Genomic DNA, 6,648 nt, shown 5'->3' with positions numbered 1-6,648 from the left:
CCACCCACACAGACAGCATCGTGAAGAAGGCGCAGCAGCGCCTCTTCAACCTCAGGAGGCTGAAGAAATTGGGCTTGTCACCAAAAGCACTCACAAACTTCTACAGATGCACAATCGAGAGCATCCTGTCGGACTGTATCACCGCCTGGTACGGCAACTGCTCCGCCCACAACCGTAAGGCTCTCCAGAGGGTAGTGAGGTCTGCACAACGCATCACCGGGGGCAAACTACCTGCCCTCCAGGACACCTACACCACCCAATGTCACAGGAAGGCCATAAAGATCATCAAGGACAATAACCACCCGAGCCACTGCCTGTTCACCCCGCTATCATCCAGAAGGTGAGGTCAGTACAGGTGCATCAAAGCTGGGACCGAGAGACTGAAAACAGCTTCTATCTCAAGGCAATCAGACTGTTAAACAGCCACCACTAACATTGAGTGGCTGCTGCCAACACACTGACTCAACTCCAGCCACTTTAATAATGGGAATTGAACGGGAATTGATGTAAAATATATCACTAGCCACTTTAAACAATGCTATTTAATATAATGTTTACATACCCTACATTATTTATCTCATATGTATACGTATATGCTGTACTCTATATCATCTACTGCATCTTTATGTAATACATGTATCACTAGCCACTTTGAACTATGCCACTTTGTTTACATACTCATCTCATCTCAGATTACTCGTTGGTTATTACTGCATTGTCGGAACTGGAAGCACAAGCATTTCGCTACACTCACATGAACATCTGCTAACCATGTGTATGTGACAAATAAAATTTGATTTGATTTGATAATGACTAGGTGTACATTACATTGCATGCTGTAAGTAAAACAATGTTGGCTAAATTATTTCAATGAGCACTTACAACATTCAACATGTCAATCAAAACATGTAGAATGGTAGTGATAGACAGTAGGGAAATGTATCACTTTTCACAGATAAAATAGAACATGGACAGACAGTCCTTATCACTCCACTTGTTTCCCGCCACAGTTGCCATGGCACCACAGTGGTGGGACAGAGGCTGTTCCGGCTGTCTGTCCCCCTCCCAGTTATTCCAGTACCCTGTCAGTGGCAGCCCATTGTTCCAGACCCAAAACCCAAAGACACGACTCTGTCTCAGACCCACCCACACGGGACCAGGGACACCAGCACACCTCAGGTTCTGCTCCACAACCCTCTGGTCATTTTCAGATTCAATAAGCAGTAGTCCACGGTAGTTATTATTGCAGTGGTTCAGAGCTTGTTCCCAGGTTTTTCTTTCCTCAACGATCTTCACCAAGTCTGAAGGAGTTCAATTCATAAGGGAAAAATAAAGGGTTATTTTATAACCCTTGCACTGATACATGTCAAAAATGCATATTGAACCATCTTACTCTAACTCTTTCTTTACTGAACTATGTTGTAATATTGGCAGAAATAATAATACATTATTTGGATAGTAATTTTACCCTTATTATCAATAGCATAAAGTTATCCTGTATCCTACTCATGGTTGGACTTTTATATTTGTACTTCCACTCACCCTCATAGCATAATGAATCTCCTTGTTTTGCACTCTCAAGAGCTATCAGCATTCCAGGATGAATTAATTTTACATAGGGTTGGTCATCACTTGGGTCCTTGTACCAGTTTCTATAGGTAGATCTCCCTCCATCAGACCACTCCCAGTCATCATACAGAAAACCGATCCAGAAATGAGTGGTGGTGATCATCCCTCTCTTCTTCACAGCCTCCTTCTGTCCATTGTTCCTGATGCTGACCAGGTCAGTTTATTCCTCTATGCAGTAACTCTGAGCCTCATACCACACTCTAAAAAATGCTATGTTTAAAACAGCACAATTAGGGTAAATATTGGATAGAACACATATTGGGTTATTTTGACCCTGCTAGTTGGGTCTCTAGTTGGGTTGTTGGGGTATTAATGCTGGGTTATTGAGCTATGACCCACCGGTTCAGATCAGAAGACTGGAGGCGTGGCTTAGTGGGGGCTTGGCTTTCAATTAGATATTTTTGGCAACCCATGGGAGTAAATTTAGTTCCGGTTCGTGTTGTGTTGTATTGTCATCACATGTTCAAGTTTACCACGACACTTCTGTATCTTTTGTCAGACTTACACAAGAGTATAGTGTCTGTGACTATCATTACACGTCAAGACTGTTATTTTATCAAATCAATTCTCTATCTGCAAATATTATTAGGTGATTAAACCTCTCTAGGGTATGTGAGACGCTAGCGTCCCACCTGGCCAACATCCGGTAAAATTGCAGTTTGCCAAATTCAAAAACAGAAATGCTCATAATAAAAATTCATAAAACATACAAGTGTTATACATTGGCTTAAAGGTGAACTTCTTGTTAATCCAACTGCTGTGTCAGATTTCAAAAAAGCTTTACGGCGAAAGCATGCAATGCGATTATCTGAGGACAGCGTCCAGCACACTAAAGCATATGTGACAGGTTAAAGGAAATACTTTTAGCCTGTTATACATAAAAAAGTATAAGTAAGTTCATAGTATGTGAGGATCTTAAAACATCTAAGGTTAAAAAGATCATGCATTCAGTATTAGTTGATAGAGATTGATAACATTCATATAATTGTGTTAAAAAGTTCAAATCCGCCAAGCGTACAAAGGGTACGAATTGTGAGAGGAATGTGTAAACGTTATATTGATTACTTTATTTTGTGGTGCCTAATGGAAGGGTAAAAATGTTAATCTGTGATCTACTAAATGCTCTTAATCTATGAGCCTAAAATCGATTGCTCTGGTCTCCACCCAAATTCCCAGGGAAATCGCGGTCTTTCCTCATTGCACTAAAGGTTCTCATTGAGGAAACAATACCATATCACTCTCGTGATTAATCCTCCCCTTTTTCAGGGGCGTAACCCATACAGGCATTTCCCAGCCAGGTAGAGGAGTCACAAAAGTCAGAAATAGCAATAAAATTAATCTCTTACTTTTGATGGTCTTGTGGTGGATGAATCAGAATTAGTTGGGTAACAAGAGCGAGAAAGACAAATGGATTCACTACACACAGTTGATAATTATATTAATTGAAGTGCTAATCCTTTGCACATGAACGGTCGCTCATTCGAAAACAATTGCAATGTATATATTTACATGTCATTGTTGTCTCTCTGTTGGAATCACCGGTCGGTCTGCTGGAGAGTCAGTTCATCAGAGAGCCTTTAACCTATCCTGGGATAGTGTATGACCTAGAGGCTCACTCCCTCAGTGAACTTGTCCAGGAGTGGGGTTGAGAGGGGGGATTACTTGAGATGGGTGTATCTAGAGTTGACAATTGATATATGCCATTGGATGAGTTGGTGTTTTTGTACTATGAAGTACCAGGAATGAGATTAGAACCTCGTCTTAGGGACCAAACTGAACGATAATTTATAGTGAATGCTATCTGGATATGGGATACTCCTCTCGCAAGTAAAGTCTTTCTTTGTGAAAAGTTCCTATATATCTGTGGTTTGTCATGTCAAAGGGGGGTGGATCTTTGCTATAAAAGATCTCAGTAGCCATTGTGTTGGGACTCTTAACAGTTAATTAGAAATAGTGAATCGTTTGAAAGTCAAATTGCTATTGCAAAGCTCTTATTATTAAAAATGTAGTTTAAGTATAACTCTGACTGCTGTGTGAAGTTTGTTTCTCCTCATTTGGTAATGCAGAAAAGAAACACCACAATCTTTATATGGTTACACAATAAATGTATGTTTTGTTCGATAAAGTCCCTCTTTATGTCCAAAAAGTTCAGTTTTGTTGGCGCATTTTGTTCAGTAATCCATTGGCTCAAAATGCGGTCACAACAGGCAGACGAAAAATCCAAATAGTACCAGTAAAGTTTGTAGAAACATGTCAAACAATGTTTATAATAAATCCTCAGGTTGTATTTACTCTAAATAATCAATAATATTACGGACAATACCGTTTTCATTAGAAAAGAAAAAGAACGAACGGCGCGCTCTAGGTCGCATGCATCAAACTGCTCTGGGACTTTCCACTCTCCAATCACACAAAGTGGTCAATCTCCTACATTTTTCAGAATAAAAGCCTGAAACAATGTCTAAAGACTGTTGACATCTAGTGGAAGCCATAGGGAATGTAATCTGGGTCATATCCCTTTATATGGTGGATAGGCTTTCAATGGAAAAACACCCATTTCAAAATAACGGCAGTTCCTGGATGGATTTTCCTCAGGTTTCCACCTGTCATATCAGTTCTGTTATAGTCACAGACATTATTTTAACAGTTTTGGAAACTTTAGAGTGTTTTCTATCCAAATCTACCAATTATATGCATAAGTAACATGCAGTTTACTTTGGGCACGCTTTTCATCCGGATGTCAAAATACTGCCCCCTACCCTAGAGAGGTTTTAAACTAATCATAAACTTTAATTAACCAGGAAGACGGGGCACCATGGCAAAACGATATACAAATTGGCTATTTATTTATTTATTTACTAACTAACTAAATAAATCACAGAATTACATAAACAAACAATATAGTTATTGGTTACTAACACAATGCACTGATAAGTCCCTAGTGGGCTAAACCGGTATGACGGCTTGGTAGTCAATGGAAAGGGGTGGGGACAGGAAAAGAGTGAGAAAGACAAATGGATTCACTACACACAGTTGATAATTATATAAAATGCTAATCCTTTGCACATGAACGGTCGCTCATTCAAAAACAATTGCAATGTATATATTTACGCCCATATGTCATTGTTGTTTCTCTGTTGGAATCACCAGTCCGTCTCGTGAAGAGTCAGTTCATCAGAGAGCCTTTAACATCCCTAGAAGTCACAATGTCTTTCGTAGTTGTCGCTTTCTCAGCGGCTCTGGATAGTGTCTGTTGTAATGGGTACGTCAGGCATACGAATGGTCGTTGCATAGAATAGATGCTTCCGCGATTGTCACTATTCTCGTACTAGACTTACGTAATTTCCAGCTGCAGACAAGTAATTCTATGTCTAGTCTCAGAGTTGAACCAGTCGTGTAGGCAGCGCTACATTGTCTCTGTGGTTGTTAATCATTTCACACATAGCGTCAGCTGCATGTTTTCTAGTCTTCTTAACCATTTGAGTTGTCCGTCTTTCCATGGGTCTCTGGCATGAAATGTAAATTTCGTCACGGGTGGTTTTATACTCTGGAGTAGAAAAGGAAGGTTCCATGACGCCTGATGTACTGTCTGGCTCATGGGGGTGTGGCTACTGACTAGATAAACTTTATATGAAAATCCATACTCTCATTTTCATCTTTTCACAAATAGTTTCATATTTACTCATTCATTTAATACAACATCTAGATGTAAATCTGATAATTGAAAAGTGTACACAAACAGAGATAGAGTAATATGCGTTTCCTGTCTTTCAAGAGGTCACCAAATGAAACAACTTCATTATGACTGTCCCTCTTGGATTTAGGGGGCGCTATTTAAATTTTTGGATGAAAAACGTTCCCGTTTTAAACAAGATATTTGGTCACGTAAAGATGCTCGACTATGCATATAATTGACATCTTTGGAAAGAAGAAACTCTGACGTTTCCAAAACTGCAAAGATATTGTCTGTGAGTGCCACAGAACTGATGTTACAGGCGAAACACAGATAAAAACCCAACCAGGAAGTGCCGCATTTTTTAAAACCGCCTCATGCCAATGACTCTTTATGTGGCTGTGAATGAGCTACGAATGAGCTTACGTTTTCCATGTATTCCCCAAGGTGTCTACAGCTTTGTGACGTCTTTTTAGGCATTTCCATTGAAGAATGGCTGTAAGGGACCATATATAGCTTGTGGTCACATAGTGTCTCCCGCAGAAAACCTTCTTATGAGAAACCAATTGCCTCGACGGATATATTATCGAATATATATGTTAAAATCACCTTGAGGATGGATCCTAAACAACGTTTGCCATGTTTCTGTCGATATTATGGAGCAAATTCTGAAAAAAGTTTGGCGTTATAGTTGTAGCATTTTCCGGTCGATTTCTCAGCCATGCATGATGAAGAAACGGGGGCTATTTCGCCTACAAAAATTATCTTTTTGGAAAAAAGGAACATTTGCTATCTAACTGGGAGTCTCCTGGGTGAAAGCATCTGACGTTCTTCAAAGGTAAATTATTTAATTTGGTTGCTTTTCTTATTTTTGTGAAAATGTTACCTGTTGCCAGCAGAGCCTAGCATAGCATTATGCCATGATAAACTTACACAAATGCTTGTCTAGCGTTGGCTGTAACGCATATTTTGAAAATCTGAGATGACAGTGTTGTTAACAAAAGGCTAACCTTGTGTTTGAATATATTTATTTCATTTCATTTGCGTTATGCTAGGCTATGATTACGCTCCTGGATACGGGTTTGCTAGTCGCAAGAAGTTTTAACATGCATGAAACCAAGGCTATTACGGTTACAGAAGTCATCAAAAGAGAGCGCCTGGGGAATAGGAGTGGAGCTAGGCACTGCAGGGCCTGGATTCACCTCTACATTGCCAGAGGAACAGATGAGGAGTAGGATAAGGGTACGGCTAAAAGCAATAAGAATTGGTCGTCTAGAACGTCTGGAACAGAGAGTAAAAGGAGGATTCTGGGGGCGGAAAATAGCTTCGAGGTATAATGTACAGAC

Source organism: Oncorhynchus kisutch, linkage group LG19 (assembly GCF_002021735.2).
Source record: "Oncorhynchus kisutch isolate 150728-3 linkage group LG19, Okis_V2, whole genome shotgun sequence".
Taxonomy (NCBI): Eukaryota; Metazoa; Chordata; class Actinopteri; order Salmoniformes; family Salmonidae; genus Oncorhynchus; species Oncorhynchus kisutch.
Note: the sequence above shows the minus strand (reverse complement) of the source record.